General features: G+C 37.2%; 1 protein-coding gene and 1 non-coding gene across 3 annotated transcripts in view; one reads left to right on the top strand and one right to left on the bottom strand.

Annotated features, from left to right (window-relative positions):
• SGCD (sarcoglycan delta) overlaps positions 1 to 25998 on the bottom strand; it is a 482630-nt gene that overhangs the window by 171342 nt on the left and 285290 nt on the right. The window lies entirely within an intron of this gene.
• On the top strand, positions 10394 to 10523 carry LOC111766039 (small nucleolar RNA SNORA31). Its single transcript, XR_002798203.2, has one exon. It is a non-coding gene; the product is annotated as a small nucleolar RNA SNORA31 (small nucleolar RNA).

The raw sequence follows: 25998 nt of genomic DNA, 5'->3' as shown, positions 1-25998 counted from the left end.
AGAAGGCAGCACAGTTTTTTCCTTGGGGTCAAGCTGCTTCCCATACTAAAGCATTGAATCTCCTATATTTTTTTAATGTAACGTTTTATGTGATCTATGTATCTTTTAAATATAAATAAAAATATATTGAAAAAAATCAACAGGTCATTTTTCATAACACAGAAAGCAGCACAGGCAAAAATGGTTCCACCTCCATTCTTTGTTGCAGAAACTTCATAGGTCAAATGACAGCTTTTTGGCCATGTTTGCAAACAAAGCTTTTACATGCAAGAAGTCCTCAGCCTTGCTATGACCAGAAGCACCCCCAGATATGAACGCATACTGCCAGGTCAGTGTCTTGACCCCACTCATTCCTCAGCTCTATTTGTACACATTTCCTACCTCTATCTGCAAGTGTGTTTTGTTTTGGATTTTTTTTTTGTTAAATTTTTATTTTTAAAGAAACTTTAGGTTACATAAATGTTATATAGAAAATATAGGGGATTCCCATATACCCACCCCAGACTTCTCCCCCATTAACAACATCTTTCATTAATGTGGTATATTTGCTACAACTGATGGGCACATATTGAAGCATTGCTGCTAACCATGAGCTATATAGTTTATAGTTTATACATTGCACCTCACAATTTTATAGGTTTGACAAAATGTATAATACCCTGTATCCATCACTGCAATGTCATATAGGATGATTCCAATGTACCCAAAGTACACTATGTTACACCTATTCTTCCTTCTTTGGATCTTGACCTTCCACATAATGGTACATGGCATTCAGGGAATCAAAAAGCATCTCAGGAAAAGCTTGAGTAAAGATGATGTGAGTCTCTCACGTAGAAATGACTGTAGGCTGAGGTCAAAGTTACTAACAGAGGAGAAAAAAAACTTGCTGCACAGGGTTTGGGTTATGTAGTGGGAAAATAAGTTTGTTTTAGAGAAATATGTCTAGCCTAATGGTATCTGACTTGAGGGAGGCTTTGCCTCTTAAAAATTTATTTGGACAGACACAGGGAAAAAAACAAATAAATCCAAAACTACTAATGCTGGGGTAATTTGAGTCTTTGTGATATACTGTTGTGATTAAGCAGACTTTGAAGTACATAGTCTTAGTTCAGTTCCCAATTTTGCCTTTTCACAGCTAGTACTTATGTCTTTCAGTTTCCTCAACTGGAAAATGGAAAGATAATATTTACATTGAGGTGGGTAACTGTACCTCCCTTACAGAGCAAGAAAGTTTAAATAAAACAGCCTGTGTAAGGAATATTAGTAACCATACTTTGTCCCTGTAAGGGTAAGGGTACGTGTGTGTGTGTGTGTGTGTGTGTATTATATATGACAAGTTGTGGGTTTATGGAAAAATCATGCAGAAAATAAAAGGGTTCCCACATACCATCCCATTAATACTTTGCTTTCGTATGGTACCTTTGTTACAATTGATGGAAGCACATTTTTATAATTGTACTAATAACTATAGTTCATGGTTTAACTTATGATTCACTGTGCTGTGCAGTTCCATAGATTTAAAAAAATTTTTATTTTAGTAATACATATAAAACCTAAAATTTCCCCTATTAACTACATTCAAATGTATACTGCAGTGTTGATATTTATGTTCACAATATGTTAGAATCATCCCATCCATTACCAAAGATTGCCCATGGTCCCAAAGAGAAATCCTATACATTTGAAGTCCTAACTCCCTATTCCCTAGACACAGCCTGTCCCCTGGTAAACTTTAATATATTCTAGATTCTACTCTATGAGTTTGCTTATTGTAACTATGTCCTATCAGGGAAATAATACAATATGTGTCTTTTTCTGTCTGGGTTTTTTCACTCAACATGATATCTTCAAGTTTCATCATTGTTGTTGCCTCTATCAGAACTTCATCCATTTTTATGGCTGAATAAAATTCCATTGTGTGTATATGCTCTATTTTGTTTATTAATTCAGTGGTTGGTGGACACTTGGCTACTTCTTTTAACAATTATGACCAGTGCCACTAGGAACATTGGTGTGTGATTATCTGTTGAAGTCCCTCTTTCCATTCTATTTGTATATACTTAGAAGTGGGATTGCTGGGTCATATGGTAATTCTATACTTCAATGTCTGAGGAATTACCAAACTGTCTTCCACAGCATATGCCCCATTTTCTTCATTTACCCATGTGCAAAAAGTGGGTTGTCCTTCTGTTGTTGATTTGGATGATTTCTTTGATAGTTTAGATATTAAACCACTATTGGATACGTGGTTTCCAAAGATTTTCTCCCATAGTGTAGATTGTTGCTTTACTTTCATGATGCCATTTGAGGAACAAAAATTTTTAATTTTGATAATGTCCCATTTATCTATTTTTTAAAGAGATTTATTTATTTCTCTCCCCTCCCCACCCCCAACCTCGTTGTCTGTTCTCTGTGTTTATTTGCTGCGTCGTCTTTGTCCACTTCTGTTGTTGTCAGCGGCACGGGAATCTGTGCTTCTTTTTGTTCCATCATCTTGCTGCGTCAGCTCTCCATGTGTGCAGCACCATTCCTGGGCAGACTGCACCTTCTTTTGTGCTGGGCGGCTCTCCTTACAGGGTGCACTCCTTGCGCGTGGGGCTCCCCTACGAGGGGGACACCCCTGCGAGGCAGGGCACTCCTTGTGCGCATCAGCACTGCACATGGGCCAGCTCCACACAGGTCAAGGAGGCCCAGGGTTTGAACCCCGGACCTCCCATGTGGTAGGTAGATGCCCTAAACACGGGGCCAAGTCCACTGTCCCTATCTATTTTTGTTTGTTTGCTTATGTTTTAGGTATAAAGTCTAAGAAACCATTGCCTAATATAGGGACATGAGGATGCTTCCCTATATTTTCTTCTACAAGTTTAATAGTTCTGACTCTTATATTTAGGTCTTTAATTTTGAGTTGACTTTTATAAATGGTATGAAGAAGGGATACATCTTCAATCTTTTGCAAATGGAGATCCATTTTTTTTTCAGCACCATTTGTTCAAGAGACTATTCTTTCCTAATTGAGTGGTCTTTATCCTCTTTTGCCCCCTTGTCAAAAATCAGTTGCCCATAAATGTGAGCATTGACTTCTGAGCTTTCATTTCAACTCCATTTGTTTACACATCTGTTCTTGTGCCAGGACCACACTATTTTAATTACTGTGACTTTGTAATAAATTTTAAGATTGAGAAATGTGAGTCCTCCAACTTCATTCTTTTTCAAGATAGCATTGCCTGTTCGAGGTCCCTTATGCTTATATATAAATTTGATGATTGGGTTTTCCGTTTCTACAAAGAAGGCTGTTGAAATTTTGATGAGGATTCCATTGAATCTGTAAATCACTTTGGGTAGAATTGGCATCTTTATAATATTTGATCTTCCACTCCATGGATAAAGAATGCCCTTCCATTTATTTAGGTTTTCTTTGATTTCTTTTAGAAATGCTTTGTATTGTTCTGTGTACAAGTTCTTTACACCCTTGGTTAGGTTTATTCCTAGATGTTTGATTCTTTAGTTGCTATTGTAAATGGAAGTTTTTCTTGCTTCCTGTTCCAACTGCTCATACCTTGTGTATAGAAAAACTGCTGATTTTTGTGTATTGATCTTGTACCCCATCACTTTAATGAAGTCATTTATTATTAGTAGCCCTAAAAGTTTTATTGTAGAATTTTCAGGGTTTTCTGATATAGGTTCATGTCATTTTCAAATAGTGAAAGTTTTCCTTCTTCCTTCCAATTTGGATGCCTTTTCTTTATTTCTCTTGCCTACATGCTTAGGCCAAAATTTCCAATACAATGTTGAATAACAGTGGTTACAGTGGGCATCCTTGCCTTATTCCTGATCTTAATGGAAAAGATTTCAGCCATTTAACATTACATATGTTGTTAGTTTTGGGGTTTTCATATACGCACTTTACCATGTTGAGGAAGTTTTCTTCTGTCCCTCGTTATCAAAATGTGTTATCATGTAGGCATTCTGAGCTTCATCAAATGCATTTTCTGCATCACTAATAATAATTGTGAGTTTTCTCCTTCATTCTGCTCATGATTTACATTAATTGAATTTCTTATGTTGAATCACCCTTGCATACCAGGGATAAATACAATTTGATCATTGTGTAGAATTCCTTTAATGTGCTGTGGGGTTCCATTTTTATTGACGATTTATGGATTGATATTCAGAAGAGATATTGGTCTGTAATTTTCTTTTCTTCTGGTATCTTATCTTTAGCTGGTCTTGATATGAAGTGATGTTGGCCTCATAGAATGTATTATGAAGTGCTCCCTCCTCTTCAATGTTTTTGGAAGAGTTTGAGCAGTTTTGGTGTTAATCCTTCTTGGAATGTTTGGTAGAATTCTCATTGTGAAGACATCTGGTCCTGGGCTTTTCTTTATTGCAAGGTTTTCGATTACTGATTCTATCTTTTTACTCATTATTGATCTGTTGGGATCTTTTATTTCTTCTTGAGTCATTGTAAACTGTGTGTTTCTATGAATTTGAACTTTTCATCCAGGTTATCTAATTTCCTTTTTAATTCAGTGGGGGTATTAATGCCTCCATCCTTTTCATTTCTGATTTTATTTGTGCATTCTTTCTTTTTTTCTTAGACAGTCTAGCAAAAAGTTTGTCAATTTCATTTATCTTTTCAAAGAACCAACTTTTTGTTTTGTTGATTCCATTCTTTTATTGTTCCCTATTTCATTTCTCTATACTCTAATCATTGTTATTTCGTTTTTTCTCTTACTTGGGTTGAGTTTGCTCTTCTTTTTCAGTTCTTCCAGCTTTGGGTTAGGCTTCTGATTTGAAGTCTTTCTTTTTTAATGTAAGTATTTAGAAATATAAATTTCCCTCCCAGCACTGACTTTGCTGTATCCCATAAATTTTGGTAAGTTGTATTTTAATTTTTATTTTCCTCCAGAGAGTACATCATTTCCCTTGTGATTTCCTCTTTAAATCATTGGGTAAGAGCAAACTGTTTAATTTCTACAATGTTGAATTTCCCATTTCTCCCATTATTGATTTCTAGCATCATTCCACTCTGGTTGGAGAAGATACATTGTAAAATTTCAGTATTTTTTACTTTATTGAAACTTCTTTTGTGACCTAAGAAATGGTCTATTCTAGAGAATGGTCTGTGTGCTCTTAGAAGAATCTAGATTCTGTTGTTGTGGATGAGGTACTTTCTCTATATCTCTTAGGTATGTTTTTATAAAGTATCATTCAAGTCATCTATTTCCTTATTGGTCTTCTATCTAGATGTTCTATCTATTATTGCCAGTGCTGTATTAAAATCTTTTACTCTTAATGCAGAACCATAGATTTCTCCCTCACATCTGTCAGTATTTGCTTCATATATTTTGGGGCTCTGCAATTAGGTGCATATATATTTATAATTGTTATGTCTTGTTGCATTAACCCCCTTTGCAATATATAATAACTGTCTTTGTCCTTCATAACTATTTTTGACTTAAATCCTATTTTATCTGATATTAATATAGTTACCCGGCTCTCTTTTGTTTACTATCCGTGTGTTATATATTTTTCCATTCATTCACTTTTAGCCTACTTCTGTCTTTGAATTTAAGATGAGTCTCTTGTAAATGACTTATGGCTGGGTCATGCTTTTTTTAATCTATTGTGCCAATTGCTGTCTTTTAACTGGAGTGTTTAATCCACTTATATTTAAAGTCACTACTAATAATGCAGTACTTTCTTCTGCCGTTTTGCTATTTAGTCTTTGTAATTCTATACTTTTTTGTTCCTCAGTTCCTCTGGTAAAGCTTTCTTTCATATTTATTTGATTTTTGTACTATACCATATTGAGTTCTGTCTCATTTCTATCTGTATATATTTTTAACATATATTCCTTGTGGTTACTATGGGGTTAAAAGTTAACATCTGAAATAATAGCAATAATATTTGATTTTCTACCAACCTGACTTCAATAGAATACACATACACTGCTCCTATACCATCCATTCCCCTACCCTTTTTGTTCTTGTTAGAAATGATATCTTTATGCATTTGTAGCCAAAACCATAGATTTATTATTATTTTTATGCATTTGCAAGTTAGAAGCAGTAGGAAATAATAAGTGGACTTATATACCAAAAATATAATACAGAACTACTGGAATTTATAATTACTCAGATGGTTACCTTTATCAGTGGTCTTATTTCTTTATTCTGCTTTGAAACACTATTTATTGTCCTTTACTTTCAGTTTGAAGAACTGTTTAGAATTGCTTGTAGGGCAGATTCATTGGTAATGAACTTCTTCAGCTTTTGTTCATCTGGGAATGCCTTAAATTTTCCCTCCTTTTTTTAAAAAAACAGGTCCACTGGTTATAAAATTTGTGGTTAGTGTGTTTTCTCTTAGCAATTTAAATGTTTCAGCCCACTGCCTTCTTAACTTCATGGATTATGATGAGAAATTGGCACTTAATCTAATTGGGATTCCCTTGTACACATGTTGCTTTTCCTTTGCAGCTTTCAGAACTCTCTCATTTTTATATTTGGTATAAATATAAATTATATTTATATAAATTATAAATTATAATTATTTATTTGAATAGTCTTTTTTCCCTTTTCTTCTTCTCCTTTGGGAACTCCCATAACACATTTATGGGTACACTTAATGGTGTCCCAGAATCTCAGGCGCTTTTTACTTTCCATAATTCTTTTTTTCTTTCTGTGCCTCAGTCTGACTCATTTTAATAATCTTGTCTTCAAGTTCACTGATTCATTCTTCTGTCAGCTTCAATTTGCTGTTGAAAACCTCCTTGGAGTTTTTTTTTTTTTTTTTCCATTCCCGTGGCCCTCAACTCCAAGAGTTCAGTTTGGTTCTCTTTTAAAATGTGTTTCTTTATTGAGATTTTCATATTATTGTTTTCCTGATATTCCATAATTCTTTCTCTGTATTTACCTTTATCTCTTTGAGCATATTGACTATTTGCCTGATACTCTTTAGTTCTTTCTCTGTATTTTCCCTCATATCCTTGAGCATACTGAAGGTCATTTTTTAAAAGTCTTTGTCTAGTGAGTCTACCTCCTGGTATTCTTTGCTGATGTTTTCTAGGTTTTTATCCTCTAGGGGATGGGCCATTATTCCCCATTTGTTTGTCTTGTAATCTTTTGTTGCACAATGTAAATTTTAATATTTTAAAATGTTAATTCTGGGACTTATTTCCTGAGACATGTTTCTTGAGTTTGCTTCCAGCAGTGACATGCCAGATTTTCTTGCAAACCTAAGCAAAAGATACCTTTCACCATCTTTTCAAATTGGCTTTGTGTTGGATTGTAGTCTCCATCACTGTTCAGCCATTTTGTCAGGAAGGTTAGTCCAAGGTGAACGAAAAGTACAGGATCTTCCCTGTCTTTTCTGGGCCTGTGTCTTGTCCTGGGCTTGTGCTTATTAGTGGTCTCAGGAGTTTCCCTATTTACAAGAGTTTGGATGCTCCCTCTTTTTCCCAGAAAACAGAGCTTCTTCTGCAGGACTTAAAGCAGTAATCCTTTGCCCCAGGTCATCTGCCTCAATTTAAAAAAAATTATTATTTTTTTTTAAAAGACACATAGATCACACAAATGTTACATTAAAAAATATAAGAGGTTTCCATATGCCCACCACACCCCCCCCACTTGTCTCACATTAACAACATCTTTCATTCGTGTGGCACATTCATTGCATTTGATGAATAGATTTTGGAGCACTGCTGCACTGCATGGATTATAGTTAACATTGTAGTTTACACTCTCCCCTAGTCCATCCAATGGGTTATGGCAGGATATACAATGTCCTGCATCTGTCCCTGCAATATCATTGAGGACAACTCCAAGTTCCAAAAATGCCCCCATATCATACCCCTTCTTCCCTCTCCCTGCCATGAGCAACTACTGTGGCCTCTGTCTCCACATCAATGATACAATTTCTTCCATTGATAGAGTCACAATAGTTCTATAGCAGAATACCAGTAAGTCCACTCTAATCCATAATTTATTCCTTCATCTGAGGACCCTGGGATGGTGATGTCCACTCTACCTCTAAATCGAGGGTGGGCTTCAATCCCACATGGCTGATGGATGGGATTCTCCTGCTTGCAGTTATAGACTTTCTGTTTCAATTGTTTCTTATACTGCTTTTCTCATTTCAAACTGCTTTGCCTGCCTGCAAATTCTTGGAAGAGGGTAGAGAAGAGTTTCCCAAGTCAGTTTCCCCAGTCAGAACAGGGCTAGAGACCCACAAAGGGAGTGCTGGCTGGCTCCAAAATGCCCTGAGGAGGAATGGGGAGGGCCAGGAAGGGCACCAGGAGCTTCTCCCATGGCTCCCCAAACTGCACTTTCTTGCCTTGACAACTGCCCTTCAACTCTCTTCCACAGCTCTGAGGATGTAAGAGGGCTGTCTTTCAGTTGCTGTCTTTCAGTCTTCTCTCCTGCCTTTGTTCAGGGTGGTTGGGAATAATGGCTACCCTCAGAGCTTGGCCCCAAGCAACCCGAAGTCACTAATCAAAGCAGTGACACACAATAGGGCTGACCCCCGCCCCATCGCAGATCTTGGGGAACTGGATTTTTATGTCCCTCTCTGTTACCAGCAAGCTACACCAGGGGCTGGTCCCCACTGCTGCCGACCATGGGAGTGGGGGATGGGGGATGGTGGCCGCTGCACTGGAGAGAGCAGTTTATTGATACTTACTGTAACTTACCAGCCTCCTCCTGCTCCTCCCTGGATGTTGGACAGTGTTCTACTGTATTGCCGAGTTTCAAAGCAGTTGATTCAGACAGTTCCTGCCTGTTTAATAGTTGTTCTGGTGGAGGGGCCAAGTTCTAGAGCTTCCTACACCACCATAATCCCGTAATTCCTCCAGAAAATATTTTTTAGAAGGGTTTTAGATTATTGATGCTGATGGCTTATAAATTCTGGATGTCCCACCAAATTCAAAGAGATATCAGGATGAGAACTGTTTCTGCTATTGTACATGGAGATTAAGAGCATGGATTTTAGGCAAATGGGCTGGGCATGGACCTGGCTCCCCCATACACTTGCTATAATGAGCACACATGGGTAACTTAACTTCTCTGTGTCTCATCTCCTTACCTATAATTAGCAGGGGAAATTGTACCTACCATATAGGTTGAGAATTCAGTAAGCTAATATGTACAAGACATAGAGTACAGTGCCTAGCAAAGAGTAAGGGTTCAATATTTGGTAATTGTAACTAATATTACTGAAGAAGAATGTCCTACATAGAATTTGTATCTAGGTAGAATCAGCAGTTCTCTGATGTGTTTGAGGAGGTATGAAAAGGCACCTTGATCACAAAAGGTGTCTGATGGTTTAGTAGTAGAGCTCGCTCCTTCCATTTAAGCCTTCCTATCAGAGAGGAAGAATGTACCTCACCACCGGCCAGGGAGAACCAGGTTTATGGAGAATGGAGACAGACTTCAGAGTGGAGACCTGATACGCTGTCCCTGGGTGGGAAACTCAGGGAGGGTAGCAGGAAAGAAAAGGAAAGATTCAAACAAAATATTTCATCACTCAAAGCACAGGGTTTGCAGTTTTGTTTTCATGTAATTATCAGATTTATCTCAAGATTAAGTGATAAATCCAGGTCATCCAGAATCTCATCTGGAACCTAGGCTTATACTTCCAAATCCAGGGCTATGACCCTATATCATGGCCCTTTTGAGGCCTTAGAACTATTGTAAAGTTTTAGAGGATAAGTGCTTTTAATATTCTTATTAAAAAAGAAGAAATGAGAATGTATTACTTTATGATAATAAATATCATGAATAGCCAATATATTCATAATCATGAATATCATGAATATAAAATATCAAAATATATTCATAAAAGGACATGGAATATTGTTAAGTAAGAAAGTGTTGAGAAATACGGGCAACACATGAGTCTCTTAATTAGTTTTGTGTGCTTTTAATTTTTTCTTTCTTGGCAGGTCAAAATTTTTAATTTCTTGTCTAAGTAAAAATGGAGGGAAGAAGGATGATTTTATAGATGTCCCTGATACTTTGAAAAGAAAAGGAAATTCAATTTTTTAGAAAAAGCATATGCATTTTCTACTTCCCTCACTTAAATGGCATAATAGCTGCATTATATTATTTTGATTAAAAAGGAGAGATGCCAAAGGATGAAATCAGCTGAAGTAAGCTTTTATTAAATTGAAGTAGGTGCATATCACCTCACAAAGATATCTTCTTCATTCTGTAGAAAAGTAACAATATTATGTGGTCTGGTACTTTGCCCTCTAAATGCTTAACTCAATTGTTCAGGGCCAGAATTTATAAAAGACTTGGAGGTTCTAATTGAGATGGAGAGATTGCTTATGCTTTGATGTAGTCCTCTACTCCAAGCCTACAATAATGTTAGGGTAAAAAATCAACAGCAAATGCGCTTCTGAAAGACCTGGAGCAGTTAATGTCTGCTGCTAAGGTTTCCACTACAGGTGCAAGAAAAAAATGTCCTGTGCTTTCTGTCTGTCTCTTAGTGGCATTCAAGATTGAATAGGCTATAATCCACATTTAGTGGCAATCCTCCAATAAGTGCTCATCAACTGTAACAAATGTATCACACTAAGGAAGGATGTTGTTAATGTGGGAAAATGTGGGAGGGGTAGGGAGTAAGGTTTATGGGAATCCCGTACATTTTTAATGTAGCATTTATGTAATCTAAGTATCATAAAAAAAATTTTTTTAAAGTATATTAAAAGAAAGATTGAATAAGGGAGACAGGAAATCCTAAACACATGGGGAAGGGAAAATAATCTTTGCAACTCAGATATAAACTTGTAAATAGCAAGTAGCCTTTTTACTCCACAAAAGAAATAATTTTGAAGCTTGAATTTACATGAGAAGTGTTAGGAGATTATTTCCTCTACACCTTTGCCTTCTGGTTGATTTCTTCTGGTTAAAGCTTTAAGAACTTTGACAGGTTAAAAATTTTAAAAATTGATTAAAAGCAAACCAAAAATCAACAATAGATGGAAAAATGTTACAGTTGCACTCAATAATCAGACCCACAGATAGGACAACAATAATCACAATCAGAAAAATTAAAAATTGTTGGTGAGAATGTGGAGAAATTGGAACTTACCTGCATTGATTGTGGAGAACAGTTTGGGGTTCCTCAACAAGTAAAATATAGAATTACCATGTGACCCAGCAACTCCATTCCTAAGTGTGTGTGTGTATGTGTGTATAACAACTAAAAACAGTTACTCACACAAATGTTTGTACACAAATATCCACACTAGCATTATTTATGATAGCCAAAACGTGGAAATATCCCGAATGTCCATCAATTGATGAATAAACAAATTGTGGTATATCCATGCCATGGAAGGTTATTCCACCATAAAAAGGAATGAAGTTCTGCTATATGCTAAAGCATGGATGAACCTTGGCAATGCTGTGTTTAGTAAAAGAAACCAGCCACTCAGGATCACATATTTTATGATTCCATTTATATGAAATATTCAGAATAGTTAACTCCATAGAGACAGAAAGCAGATGTAGGTGGAAGGGAGAAATGGGAAGTGACTGCTTAATTGGTATGAGGTTTCCATTTGGGATGATGAAAAAGTTCTGGAATTAGCTGGTGGTTATGGTTGCACAATACTGTGAATGTACATTATGCCACTGAAGTATACACTTTTAAACTGGTTAAAATGGTAAATTTTTTGTTTTGTTTTGTTTTTTACAAGAAAATATTAAAAAAAAGATAGCCATCTCCATGGACCAGAAATACTAAGTGGCATGCAAAGCTGCTAGCATAGGGTCTAGAAGCAGGCGATGGCAAATGCATGCTTAGCTCAAGAAAAGTAAAGGAAAATTGAATAGTTCTCTCTGAGTTGGGAGAACAGAGCCAAGTTCACTATTTTTCTTTCTCTTCTCCTCCCTCCACCCTGCTGTTTTTGCTGTCTGTGTCCATTCGTTGTGTGATCTTCTATGTCTATTTCTCTTCTCTTCTTATTTTTTCTCCTCTAGGATTCACCAGGATTTAATCCTGGCAACTTCTGATATGGAGAAAGGTTCCCTGTCACCTGCACCACCTTAGTTTCTGGTTTCTGCTGCACTTCATCTTTCTTTTGTTGTGTCATCATCTTGCTACATGACTCATTTGCTCAAGCACTGGCTCACTGTGCTGGCACTGGCTCGCCACACAGGCACACTTTTTCTTTTTCTTTTTTTAAAATTTAATTTAATTTAATTTAATTTTTTACCAGGAAGCCCCAGGGATTAAAGCCACATCTTTCTATATGGTAGGTGGAAGCCCTATCACTTCAGCCACATCTGCTTCCCCAAGTTCACTATTGAAAGCTTTGGTGCTGGAGGTAGGGTAGGGGAGGATGTAGGATTTGTATGTTGAAGGGGAGGGAGGAGGAAGGACTAAAAAGGTTGGTGGATAGTTAAAGTGGACGGATATCTATGTCATACTTAGGGAGGAGGATATAGCTACTTAATAATTATACATGTTAAAAATCAAACTGATCACTAACTTAATAGAAACATAATCTGTGGTCCTAAAACCAATAGAGGAGAAAGAGAGGAATAGAAAAAACATATTATCCAATGAAGGAAAGACAAAAAAAAATAAAATAAAATAAAGTGGCAAAGAAATTTAACAATAGAGAAGAAACAAAAAGTGAAATGGGAGAAGTAAAAAATAAAATATCCATTATATATTTACATATAATTCAAATAAATGCTGTTTCTAAAAGATACACTCAAGACAAAACATTGAAAATAAAGACATGTCATAAAGCTATCCCAGGAAAATATTCACTAAGAGAAAGGTAGTGTATTAATATTAATATCATATACAAAATAATATTTAAGGCAAAAAGCATTAATGTATAATATATAAAGTAGAGGCTACACATAAAATTAAAATTCCACCAAGAAGATATATAAGTCATGACTAGATACATGCCTACCAATGTGGCTTAAAAACATTATTAGAGATTGTCAGGATTGTGACGCAAACAGGCAAAACTCTGGTTGGAGATTTGAACAAAAATCTATTATAAAATGATAGACTCCAACGACCAAATAAAAATAATAGCAAGGATGTGGATGATATGAACAATATTCAACTAGGTTGAACTAACGACTATGTAGAACTTTGCACCCAACAAAATGAGGATCTAAATTATTTCCAAGTACATTAAAGCATTTGTAAAAATTGATGTGTGCTAGTTTACCAAAGAATTTCAAACAGCCAGTGACCTACAGAACACATTTTATGACCACAGAATAAATCATAAACCAAATAAAAATTAAAATACAAAGTATCTTGGAAATGAAAAAACATTTGTCTTAGTTTGTACTGATTTCCCTGCTTTTACCCTCATATGCCCAAAGTATCTCCATAGCAGCCAGAGTAATCCTTTTCAAGTTCAACACAGATATGCAATTCCCATGGTGGGGGCAAGAGAAATTCCTCCAATGCCTTTCACAACTAGGTTTAAATCCAACATCCTTACTACAAGACCCTCTATCACCTGGCCATGCTCTATTTCCTACCAGGTTATCTCTACTTCAGAGACATTGGCCTCTTTCTACTCCTCACATTGTCTAGGTGCTTTTCCTCCTCAGGGCATTTGCACTTCCTGTTCTCTGTGACTGGAACAAGTATCCCCCCGCCTGGATATCAGAACCCGCCTGGCTGCTTGACCTCCCAGTGCAACAAAGCAGACTCTTCATTCTTCGCTCTTCATCCTCTTACTCTGTTTTCTGTTTCTCCATTACACTTAATGCAAACCAACACTTTTTCCATACCTATTTGATTATTTCTTTTTTTATCTCTCTCTCCTATTGGATTGATGAGGTCAGGAACATATTTTGTTCACCACTGTATCCCCAGTACCTAAAACAGCATCTCATACGTGGTAATCATCAAAAAAATATTTGTCAGAAGAACAAATATTAAAGTCAATAAGAGTTCATTGAATTCACTGGTTGTCAGAAAGGTCAAATATGCTATACTGTACTAAGAAAACAATCGTACCTGATAAGGAGGGGGATGATAATCCTGCTTTCCCACGTATAGTCAGAGCATACCTAGAGTACTGTTTTCAATTCCAGACCTTACACTTTAAAGAATGATACAGAAAAAGTGAACAACCAAGATGGTAGTACAGCCATAAATTCTGTAAACATTGGAGAATATATATAATAATTGTTTCATGGTATTACAGTACACAATCTGCGCAATGGCATTACATGATATGTTCGATATGTTGTTCCTCATTATCAATGCATAGTTCTATACACTGTGAAAACCTGCAAGGAATGCGATGTATTAATGAATGTACTCTCCTCAACCTTCCACTTATATCTGTGATGCACTGACTCAGATGATTCGTGTCTCCGATTTTCAGTGAATAAACTTGCACCGTTAGCATGTCTCAGAAGGGTTCAAATGTGGCAAGCATGTAGCTCACTGTACACTTCTGCATTGCCCAATCCAGTTTCTATTGTGGAGTGGTGTGCCATCTTGTTGGAACCATTCTGAGTGACCTGCTCACCAGTCAAATATGTCCATTAGTCAATCCCTTAAAATGTTGAAACAAATCCAGCACCCACCTATGTTTCAGCCTTTATGGTCACACTGTAAAATCGCTAAAGGACTTTTTTAATGGTTCCATGGAGGAAGAGAGAGGCATACAGTAGTTACTACATAGATCCTGGAATCAGACCACCTGACATTGAATCCTTTATCTTTGTGTTAAAAGCTCCATAGAAGCCTGGATACATTATTTAATTCCTCTAATGTTCAGCTTCTGTATCCATACACTAGAAATAAGTAGAATCTACTTTACAGGATATTGTGAGGATTAGATAAACTCAGAAAAGCAGTAAAAGCTGTGTTTAGTATATAGCACACTCTTAATCCGTGTTAGCTCTTGTTGTCAACATGGCTAATAATAATAAGCGTGATATTATTATCACCATCCAGCACCCATCACACCAACTGGCCAAAATCTCTGGACTGCTTAGTTAAAAATTTCAGGAGAATATCCAATTAGTCATGTGCATGGGTCTCCCAGTTCCAATAAGCTCTACACAATACCTTGGACAAATTACTTAGAGCTCTGTGCGCACACTGACAGTCATGATACTTAAGGCATAACGCTAACAATGACAGTAAAAACAGTGAAAGGCAGAGAATGGGTGAGTACTGCAGCATGATTACCATGACAAGTGAAGATGGGAGGAGCTGAGGGAGCCCAGCCAAGAGAAGAAAAGGCTGATCAGATGTAAGAACTGTCTTTAAATATACCAAGATATCCAAAGATTGAACTTGTTTGGATGGCTCTGAAGAGTAGGTTAATTGGTGGGCACAACAGGGAGACAAACAGATGTTAAGTTGCTGAGAGAAGAACTCTCTCATAGCCGAGCTGTTTTATGAAATTAGAATGCATGAGAGGAGGAAAAGACCCAGTCCTTGGAGGCAGTGTTTCCCAAAGTTTGGGAGTCAGAGGTGTGCAAGGTGATTTTAAGTGCCACGGAGCACCATGTTACATATAAGAGGGTCATTTCCATTTCCATTCTCTTTTTAATATATTTAATACTGTTTAAGAGAATGCCTTACTTGGGGCCCATTATGACATAAATACTTCTGTAAGACTGCCACATCTTCATTTTTCTCAAAGTCAGATTGGTCTCAGGCTTAATATCTCACTATTTAAAGTTATTCTTATGCTACCTTTTATTTATGGGAAATCATGATGTTTTTTTCATTTAGGATTATATTATTCTTTTAAATATAAGCATTAAAAAATAAGTTATTTGAAAGGAAACGTCCGCCTACCACATAGGAGGTCCAGGGTTCAAACCCCTGGCCTCCTGATCCATGTGATGAGCTGACCCACGCAAAGTGCTGATTCTCGCAAGGGGTGCCATGCCACACAGGGGTGTCCCCTGCGTAGGGGAGCCCCACGTGCTAGGAGTGCGCCCTGTAAGGAGAGTCGCCCAGCATGAAAAAAGTGCAGCCTGCCCAGGAGTGGTGCCGCACACACAGAGAACTGATGCAGCAAAATGGAGCAACGAAACGAGACACAGATTCTGGGTGCTGCTGACAAGAATCTAAGCGGACACAGAAGATCACACAGTGACTGGACACAGAGAACAGACAACTGGGGGGGGAGGGCAGGGAAGGAAAGGAGAGAGAAATAAAAAAAAAAGGAAAGCTCTAGGTAAATTCTAGGAAAGAGGGCACATCATACCACAGGTACACTGATAACTAAAGTTAGGGTAACACAAATTAGATGGAGTTCAAGCAAAGGCTGGAGAACCTCAGACCACCAAGTAGATTCAATCCATGGTGACTGTGGGAGATACGCTTTAATGTTTCTCCCAACCCTGGGTTTTGATGATTCTGTAAAAGGTTGGTCCCTTTAAAATCGGATTGATCTTAATCCAATAATAAAATAGGATGCTATCTAAAAGAGGTAAAAACAAGCCACATAAACTCTTATAACTAAATGAACACTGAAAATATCTTTATATGGAAATATCTGTTTCTATTTTGGTAGATATCTCCTAGTCTTTTTAAATTGAGTTTATGCAAATTTTATTTTAAAATAAAATAGGAATAAAACACCAAAAATTAAGTGTTCACTGCTTTGATTCATTTAATTCCATCAACCATTATGTGTCCAGCTAGAATGATGGACGAGTCTATGATGTGAGTTGAAAGAGAATAATCCAGGACCTGCAGTGTTTTTTTAAATTGAAATTGAAATGACTTTCACTTATAATTAATTTTATACCTTCTTTGAAGAACTGTCAAATCACATTTCCCATAGTAAATATTTTAACAAATCTATTACAGTGGAAAGCAAAATTTTTTATAAGACCTACATACAACTCAAAAAGCAAATTGTTGTGCAAACAAAATGATTAGCTTTATTTAGGACAAATGAAAAATAATAAATGAGATGAAAATGTACAGGAAGAAATGTTCCCCATTTATGATTCAATAAAAGATAATTCGACAGAAGTTTCTGTTCCATGAACTCTGAGACTGTCCTGTTAATTTAGGCAAATCAGTTGCTGAGCCTCTGATCCTTTCAATCTCCCCTTTTTACAGGCTGGGAGCAAGGAAGAGACTGTCTACTTTTGAGTTGTTACTTAGGTAAAAAGTGATGACTTCTAACATTGAAGCAATTAAGGCAGTGTGCTAGTGATGCATACAACTGCTTGCTCCTTAATTTTTCTTGTTTCCCCACTCAATTCACCATTACCCTCATTATCAACATAACAACCAAATCTAAAAGAAATTTATTCTATTACTAAGCATCTCATTTAACTTCCTCATTCTTTGATGATTATTTTGGACTGGAAAGAGACCGAGTATGGCAAATCTCTCTGTGATTTAGTCTGGAAAACTTTGAAGGAGAGGACAGACTGCCTTTAGGGAGAAGAGCAGCAAGGACTTCTCCCACTACATAAACACCATTCTCCTAACATTGCACTAGAGTTAGACTTACTGGGTTTGAATTCCAAGTCTATCACTTAAGAAGTATGTGGGCCTCAGATTCATTATCTGTCAAAATGGTTAATAATTATACCTATTTCATGGGGCTGATGGATACTTAGCACAGTGCCTGCTTAAGAGTAAGTGGTAAATAATCATCGAAATTATCTATCATCATATTCCTCCTGTTAATAGCTCTCTGAAGTTGGTTAGGTACATAAAGTTAAAATCCAAAAAACTGGGATATAGCTCAGTGAGCACCTGCCTCTAATGTATGAGGTCCTGGGTTCAAGTCCAGATATCGCCTAAAAATAAACAAAAATAACAATAACAACAACAGATTTTTTAAAAATCCAAAAACTAAAGGCAAACGGGAAGAGGGAACTTTCAAATATTTAGAATCCAAATATTCCATGGCTTAGCCCACCATCAGCTACCACATGGAATTATACAATATCCTCTAACTGATCTCTCTTCTTCTACCCTCACCCTCCATTTCTGCTTCCCACCCATGGTTTTTCTAAAATAGCAACATGAGTGGTCTTTTTAAAAATATAAGTTAGATCATGTCTCTTCTCGCTCAAAATCTTTCAGCAGCTCCCATTCCCCTTAAAATTAGAACTTAAGTTCTTACACTGGCCTGCAAGGCCCCACATGGACCAGGCCCACTTCACTTCTCTGACCTCATCTCCTGCTCCTGGCCTCCTTGATAACTCTGTTCCAGCCACTCAGGCATCCTTGCTCCTCCTCAACACGTTAAGCATGCTTCTGCCTCAGGGCCTCTGCACTGGTTGGCCCCTCAGCCAGCAACCCTCTTTCAGCAAATAGCCTCATGAATAATTCCCTCAGCTCCGTAACATCATTGATCACATGTCAACATCTCAAGATGCCTACCCTGACCACCCTATTTAGTTCTACAATCTTCCTCATACCTCTTTCCAACTCACCTTGGCTATATAAATGTACTGCATTCTAGTTTTTCTTTTTTTTCATCTTCTCACTAGTATATAATTTACTTACATTCTTATGTTTATTGTGTATTTCTCCCACATAGGAAATAAGCTTCAGCGGTACAGGATTTTGGTCTGTTTTAATGTTTAATGTATCCCAAGTACATAAAATAATATTTGAAACATAGTAAGTGCTTAATAGATATTTGTTGAATGAAAGAACAAATGCATGAATAGTCATTTATTTACTTATTGGCTTGTATGGTGTGGTAGTTTGAGATTATTTATGAATCCTGAAAAGAGAGATTATGTTTGTAAACTAATCTTTTCCTCTGGGTGTGATACTCTTTGAATGCATTAGATTCAGCAGACATGAATTGATTAAATTACCTGTTACGATTAGGGCTTTGATTCAGCCATATTAGTAGGTCATGACTCAGATTGAGTCCCCGCTCTGTTGGTGGGTTGATATAAAGGGCCACTAACTCAAAATGACACAAGAGAAGACAGCACTGTCATGTTGGACCCTGGGGCCCCAGAGACAGATAAGCCATTTGTCTGATAGTTTGCCACTGAAATGAACAGAGCAGCTGAGCAGTCGATAAGACCCAGAAAGAAATGAATCTATGCCAGACTGATATAGGAAGCCCTGAGTGGCAAGCCCTATGCCAGCTTAGAGCTAAGATTGGAAGAAGCTGGGCCCACAGAGCCTTAAATGGAAGAAGGGAGGAAAGACCAGGCAGAGATCGCCTGCCACCTTGCTTCAACATGTGGCAGGTGATTTTTGTGAGAAAGTAGCCTTGAGATAGACTCTTTAGAGACTTGTAACTGTAAATTTCTACCCCAAATAAATGCTCTTTATAAAAGCCAACAGATTACTGGTACTTTTCATCAACACCCCTTTGGCTGACTAATACATATGGCTATTTATTTAGTACCTTCCATATGTAACACACATGCTTTGGCTTTTCTTGAGTTATTTATTCTTCATGGCCATTCTTCAATATAAGTAATGTTATCCCCAATTTTAGAGCTAAGGTGGCTTAGAGAGAATGAAAGAAGCTAAGTAACTCATTCAAGATCATGGACATTGGAGCTGGGTGTTAGACCCAAGTCCTTGATTCTAAATTTAGTGTTCTTCCCATAAGACCACATCTTCATATGTCAATGATGAAAAGCAAACATTGTTCCATTTGCAGATTGCACTCCTGCTGGAAGAAGCAACCCGAGTAATCCACTCAGATACTGGAAAACCACTTATATTTGTTCACTACCATTTGGTTGATTTTTAACTCCATTCATGTAAGCAGGGGACACCGATCCTGACCAAACAGGAATGATTTGGATCTATGTTTCTAACTCATCAACACCAAGTTACCTAACCCTGAAGCATCAGGAAAACTTTCCTATGAGTTTCCCTGCTTAGTTTATAGGACTAATGTAAGAATGGATAAATTTTAGTCCCTGTAGGTCTGTTGTTACTGTCTTACTGGTAAATTCCTTTCAAATGAAGAATGGCATTCATGATTTCTCTCTACTCAGGCAAGGATGATTATTTTTATAAATGGCTTCAATAAATGGCCTGGAACACTCCCAGGAAGACAAAAAGACAGATGTGGAAATGCCCTTAGAAGTCCTCTAGTTAGACTTATTAATTGACAGGTGGGAAAACCTGAGGGCCAGAGTTGAAAAATAACTTCCAAAGACCGACAACCTAGACAAAGAAGGATGAGATCCTGGCAACAGAAGGACTTTGAGTTCTTGTATATGCAGATGGGAGTTAATAGAGTGGTACATTTCTCTAACTTTTCCTAAATCAGTCTTATTCTCCAATAAGACTGGTTTACCTATGTGCTTCTCTCTTACCCCTGAAGTGGATTCTAATTATTGAGGTTGGTGTAGAACTTTTATACCTAATAATTAGTTGTAGTAATGGCCATTATTATTGAGTATTTACTATAGACCAGCTTTGCAACTATTGGATCATTTCAACCTAATAATTGTTAGGGACATTATAATCCCCTATCTGTTTTGCAGATGAGAAAACTAAAGATTAACAAGGTCAGTTGACTCGCCCAAGTCTATCTAGAGAACCACAGGCAGAATGTATATTTGAATTGGGCAGCTGTTTGTCTAACTCCAAAGCCATTGCTCATGATCATCTTACTGTACTATATGAAAATTATCTTCAGTTAATGCTATTTGCCTGAAACACAGAGGGTGAGGGGAAAATAAGAAATATTATCCTAAACTCTAAAGAATATCCACTATTAGTTTACTAATAGGTTGTAAATTATATCCTCCTCTGAATTTCAAACATTGTTTCATATAATAAAGCCTTCATCATTATGGGATTCTGTAAGTCTCCTGCTCCTGGCATAAAATAGAGCCTGTCCTTTCATTAATGCCACCATCATATGAAAATCTTATGTTAGCACTTAGCAGTTTCTCTGGATGTAGACTGGAGTAACTTTCAGAAACTGGAGAATTTCTTCCCAGATTTCCCTTTTCAACAGGCCGATGCAACATTATTTAAATTTAATTACATTCCAGTGAGAATAAGGGCTTTTCCACTTCCAGGGGCTGTGTTAGTGCTCTGCAGTTGAGAATTCTGGGGAGGGAAACAAAATTACATTGGGCATATTTGCTTATATTGAGATATAAGAGGAAATGGTTATATCTTGATCAGTTTCCTTGCCTTACTCGTTGTTTTGTAATTTGAGAAGAACAAAGGGGACAAAAGAAACCTGAAATAACTAGCCGTAAGTACAATAAGCTCCTAACAGAAATCTAACTCCATTACCATGGCAACACATATTTGTATTTCTTACCTCTGACCTTTATCACCACTGGAGACTTGTTATGGAAAATTCTGATATTGACATTTTTCCCCTCCTATTGGAGACAACAAATTAAAGACCCATAATTTTCAGTCCCCAGGGTTGAAAAATATCACTAAATGGAAACTGACACTGCTTTACAATAAATGCAGTGTTCTCGGTATACTCTGACTCTAGAGATGAAATGCTCTTGAGAAGTCTTTGGGAAGATAAACAGGCATAGGTCTCTAACAGGCAAAAGAATAGGGAATACTGTGTTTCTGATGGAGAGTCAGGAATTCACTACCTTATCTACCAGCCACTGTTAGTGAGAACTATGCTAAACTCTTTAATTCTCACGGTAACCCAGGGAAGTAGCATCATTTTTCCCACTTTAGAGATGGGGCAACTGAGAAGTTAGGAACTTGCTTAAGGTCTTATGTTAGAAAGTGGCAAATTTGAAACTTCTTTTTGCTAGAAATTGGCAAATTTGAAACTTCTTTTGCTCCAGTCTGCATTTAATTCTTTGAATTAATATTATCTATAATTAATATTATCTACTATTAATTAAATCATTAATTAATATTATCTAATATTTTCTTTTGGGTCATGATAGATATTTAAGGCCTTGATATCTTTCTAGAGAGCAAGCTTTTAAAAAAATGTTCTAAAATGCATTAAACTCAAGTTCCACGTTGCAAACTTAATAGCACCAATGAGACATTTTTATTTGACTGAAAGAAACTTTTTCCACATTGGTGTGGTCACAGCCTGAAAAGGAAGGAACACAGAGATGGAGCCCAGGGAAGGGGAGGCTGGCAAATGGGGAGTCCCAGCTCAGCTGGCTTCTGGACCAAAAACCTTCTGGTCTGAGAGGTCCAGAGGTCCATCAGGGCTAGCAAACTACTTTGCAATTTTATTTTATTTTATTTTTTATATTTTATCATGGTAACATAGATATAAAATGCAAAATATCCCATTTAACCATTTCTATGTGTGCAATTCAGTACATTCACAATGCTCTGCTAACATCATTACGATCCATTGCCAAATTTTTTCATTCCCCAAACAGAAACTCTGTACCCATTAAGCAATAACTCTCCACCCCTCCTCCATTCCTACCCTCTGGTAACTTCTCATTTACTTTCCATCCCTATGAATTTGCTTATTTTAGATACTCCATAAAAGTCTGGATTCATACAATATTTATCCTTTTGCGCCTGGATTCGTTTACTCAACATAACCTTTTGAAGTTTTGTCCATATTGGTGTATATCACAGAATTTTCTTTTTATGGCTAAAGGATATTTCATAGTGATATTTCCTTGTACTTTGAACACCAGACCAGCATTCCTAAGGCTGGAGACTAAATCCAAGACCAGTCCTCCCCTTCCTTCTCCCAGAAAGAAGTGACCTTAATACCCTCCTACTCTGGATAACCAACACACATCTAGACGGCCTCTGCTTTCCCCATATCTCACCTCCACCTCCGTAAAGATGTTTTTTGAGTCCTTACTATATACCAGATGCTGTTAAATACTTCATACATTCACACAAACACAAATGACACTGATACTACTACCAGCCATATTTTATAGATAAGAAAATTAAGTGCCAGTGGTCACTTAGCTAATGAATAGCGGAGGTGGGATTCCACTGTTGTCTTTCTGCTTCCAGAGCAGGAATTCTTAACACTACCCTTGGCATAGCAAATGGCCCTGATAATCCATCCACCTAATGCCTGCTCTTGCCTTCCAGGTGACTGATACCACATTGTGCAATCAAAGACCAATAAGTGTATAACCTCTTCTCTGGTCAAGAAATCTGAGGGTGTCTTCACCTGGCACCATGTGCAAGAGCAAGCAGAGGCAGTGTCTTCATGTGCCTTGGAGATCAGGAGGCTCCTCTGTCCACTATACCTGGCTCCTTGGCTGGTGTCTGAAATTGAGCTTAGGGTTTTGCCCTCTTTTATAATAAAAATACACTAGGAAGGACAATAATTCTCAGTGATTTTCACTCTTTGACCACTTTTTGTGACTGAGGTTTATATCCTTTCCCAGGTGGCAGATTTTGACCCAGTCAACTATATTATGAAATACTCAAGGACCATGATGACTATGATTAATCTCTCTCTCCCCAGTGACTGACACAGAGTAGGAGCCAAATAAAGATGCGTGTTTGCCTGAATGACACATTCATGTATACAGGACAGTGATAACTTGGTCCATGTCATGGCTGGCCCCCGTTTTAGGGCCACTTACCACCATCTTCTTTATCCTTTTAGTAAAAACATGTATCTTCAAAATTCTAACTAAATTTATTTCTTCCAGAGTCAATGCCTTCTAGAACAAGGTATTAGTCATGCAGGGATTTTTATCTAGGTCCAATCATGGTACCAGACCTGCCTTCCCTCAATACATCAAGAGAATAGCCAGAGAGATTCACACCTCATCAGGGCTAGCAAATCAGGGCAGCATCTCATCCGGCAGCACGCCCATACCCATGCCTTGGGTTTGTACTACCTCTTTCCTTGTTTCTTAATAAACTCTTATTATTGTCCTTATTTAAAAGAAAAATAACAATGAAAGGATAGGAAGATAATTTTTGTTTAAAAGAAATATTAAGAGTCACTGGTAATGGCTACCATATTTTGAATGTGTAGTATATATCAAGTACTGTGTTAAAATCTTCAAATGGATTACATAATTTTATACTTCATAACCAAAGAGGAAGGAAGTACTATTGTTATCTTCATCTTACGGATGAGAGAGCTGAAGTGGGAGAAGATAAAAAACTTAAGTCCCAGAGCAACAAGTGATAGAAACGGGGTTTCACTTTATGGAAGTGAAATCCAGAGACTACGTACTTAAGCATTATCCAAAACTGCCTGTAAAAGACAGTCAAGGGAAGTGGATTTGGCTCAACAGATAGAGCATCTGCCTACCACACAGGAGGTCCAAGGTTCAAATCCAGGGCCTCCTGACCCATGCGGTGAGCTGGCCGACACACAGTGCTGATGTGCGCAAGGAGTGCTGTTCCATACAGGGGTGTCCCCTGCATAGGGGAGCCCCACATGCAAGGAGTGCTCCATAAAAGGAGAGCCACCCCCATGCAAAAAAAGCGCAGCCTGCCCAGGAGTGGTGCCACACACACGGAGAGCTGATGCAGCAAGATAACACAACAAAAAGAGACACAGTTTCCTGGTGCCACTGACAAGAAAACAAGCGGACATAGAGGAACACACAGCGAATGGACACAGAGAGCAGACAATGGAGGAGGGGGAGGGGAGAGAAAACAAAGACAGTCAAATAATATTTTCTGTTTCTTGTTTTAATAAATCTTTCAATCCATTGATTCTTTCATTCAGCATTTTTTAATGTATTTTTTGCCCTATATCTAATTTAGGCACTAGAAGTACAATAATAATAATAATAATAATAATAATAATAAGGGATTTTCCCTTAAGAATAATGTTTCTTTTCTTTTTGATGTACAACATTTAATAAGGATACAATGTGAGAATTTTCATAGACTTATAGAGAATATAAAATTAAAGATCATGAGATACATGCATTAATTGAGACCTTCCCACAGTATTAGAAGACAAGAAAAGAACACTACACTTAGCTTAATGGGGAGGCTATCATGGAAAACTTTCTGGTGGTGAGATTGCTTTACTGTAAAAGCTAATGTTTTCAAATCTAAAATGGATATGGGCCTCATATGAAAACCATATGGACATATTGACAGTACAAAATTTTCTTCTAGTATCATCTTCTAACAGAAGTTAGCAGTTTTTCTGTAAAAGGTCAGATAGTAAATATTTTAGACTCTTCAGTGACAACTATTCAACCCTGCTATGTCTTGAAAGAAATCATAGACATTACATTAATGAATGGACATGGCTGTGTTCCAACAGAACTTTATCTATAAAAATAGGCTGGAGGCTGAATTTGGCCCATGGGCTATAGTTATCAATCCCTGTTCTAGTATGAAAAACTATAACTCGTGATAGTTGTGTTAGTTTCAACTTCCCCCAAATTCGTAAATATACACATAGCCAGCAACTTATTGGTGTAGAAATTCTAGGAAATCAAAGCAGCTTCTGATCCCAGCATGCAACTTGCCTAATTATGACTAACACGTCCCATCTTTATCTGGGAGGAAACATTCTGTGAATAACAGATGGTGTTGCTAAGGAGTCTTCAACATCCTCCTCAGCTGCAGATGTATCTATGCGGGTTGTAGGCAGAAAATGATCAACCAACTGAAGGCTTCCTGGGAAAATATTTAAAAGATAGAAATATTCTACAGATGGAAAATTCAGAGCCATGGTCGATTTTCTCAAAACAAGAGAAAGTATCCATTAGAAAATGGAGAAATCAAAGGCACCAGTCTTTAACAGCTAGGAAATCACTAAAATCAAGGAAAGCACAAGCAATTAAGAATAGACAAACCAAGATGTACACTCACTCACAGTGTCCTCAATTCCAGACCCTGTGAAAATGGCTTTCTAAACAAAAGAAATTAATTATGTGGCAAAACATATGACTTTCCATTTGTAAATATTACTGGTATAACCCATGCCTACACTTAGAGAAAAGCAGATATTTCCTCTATGCCTGTGAAAATCCTCATATTATCTCTTGACACACATGGCTATCCATCACAAAAGAAAATGTTTAGGAGGGGCTAAGGTATTCCTCAGTTAGCCTTAGAGTAAAACACAAATTACTTGACTTC

The sequence above is a fragment of the Dasypus novemcinctus genome, chromosome 2 (genome assembly GCF_030445035.2).
Source record: "Dasypus novemcinctus isolate mDasNov1 chromosome 2, mDasNov1.1.hap2, whole genome shotgun sequence".
Taxonomy (NCBI): domain Eukaryota; kingdom Metazoa; phylum Chordata; class Mammalia; order Cingulata; family Dasypodidae; genus Dasypus; species Dasypus novemcinctus.
The sequence above is the reverse complement of the archived record's forward strand: the minus strand, read 5'-3'. Positions and strand labels throughout refer to the sequence as shown.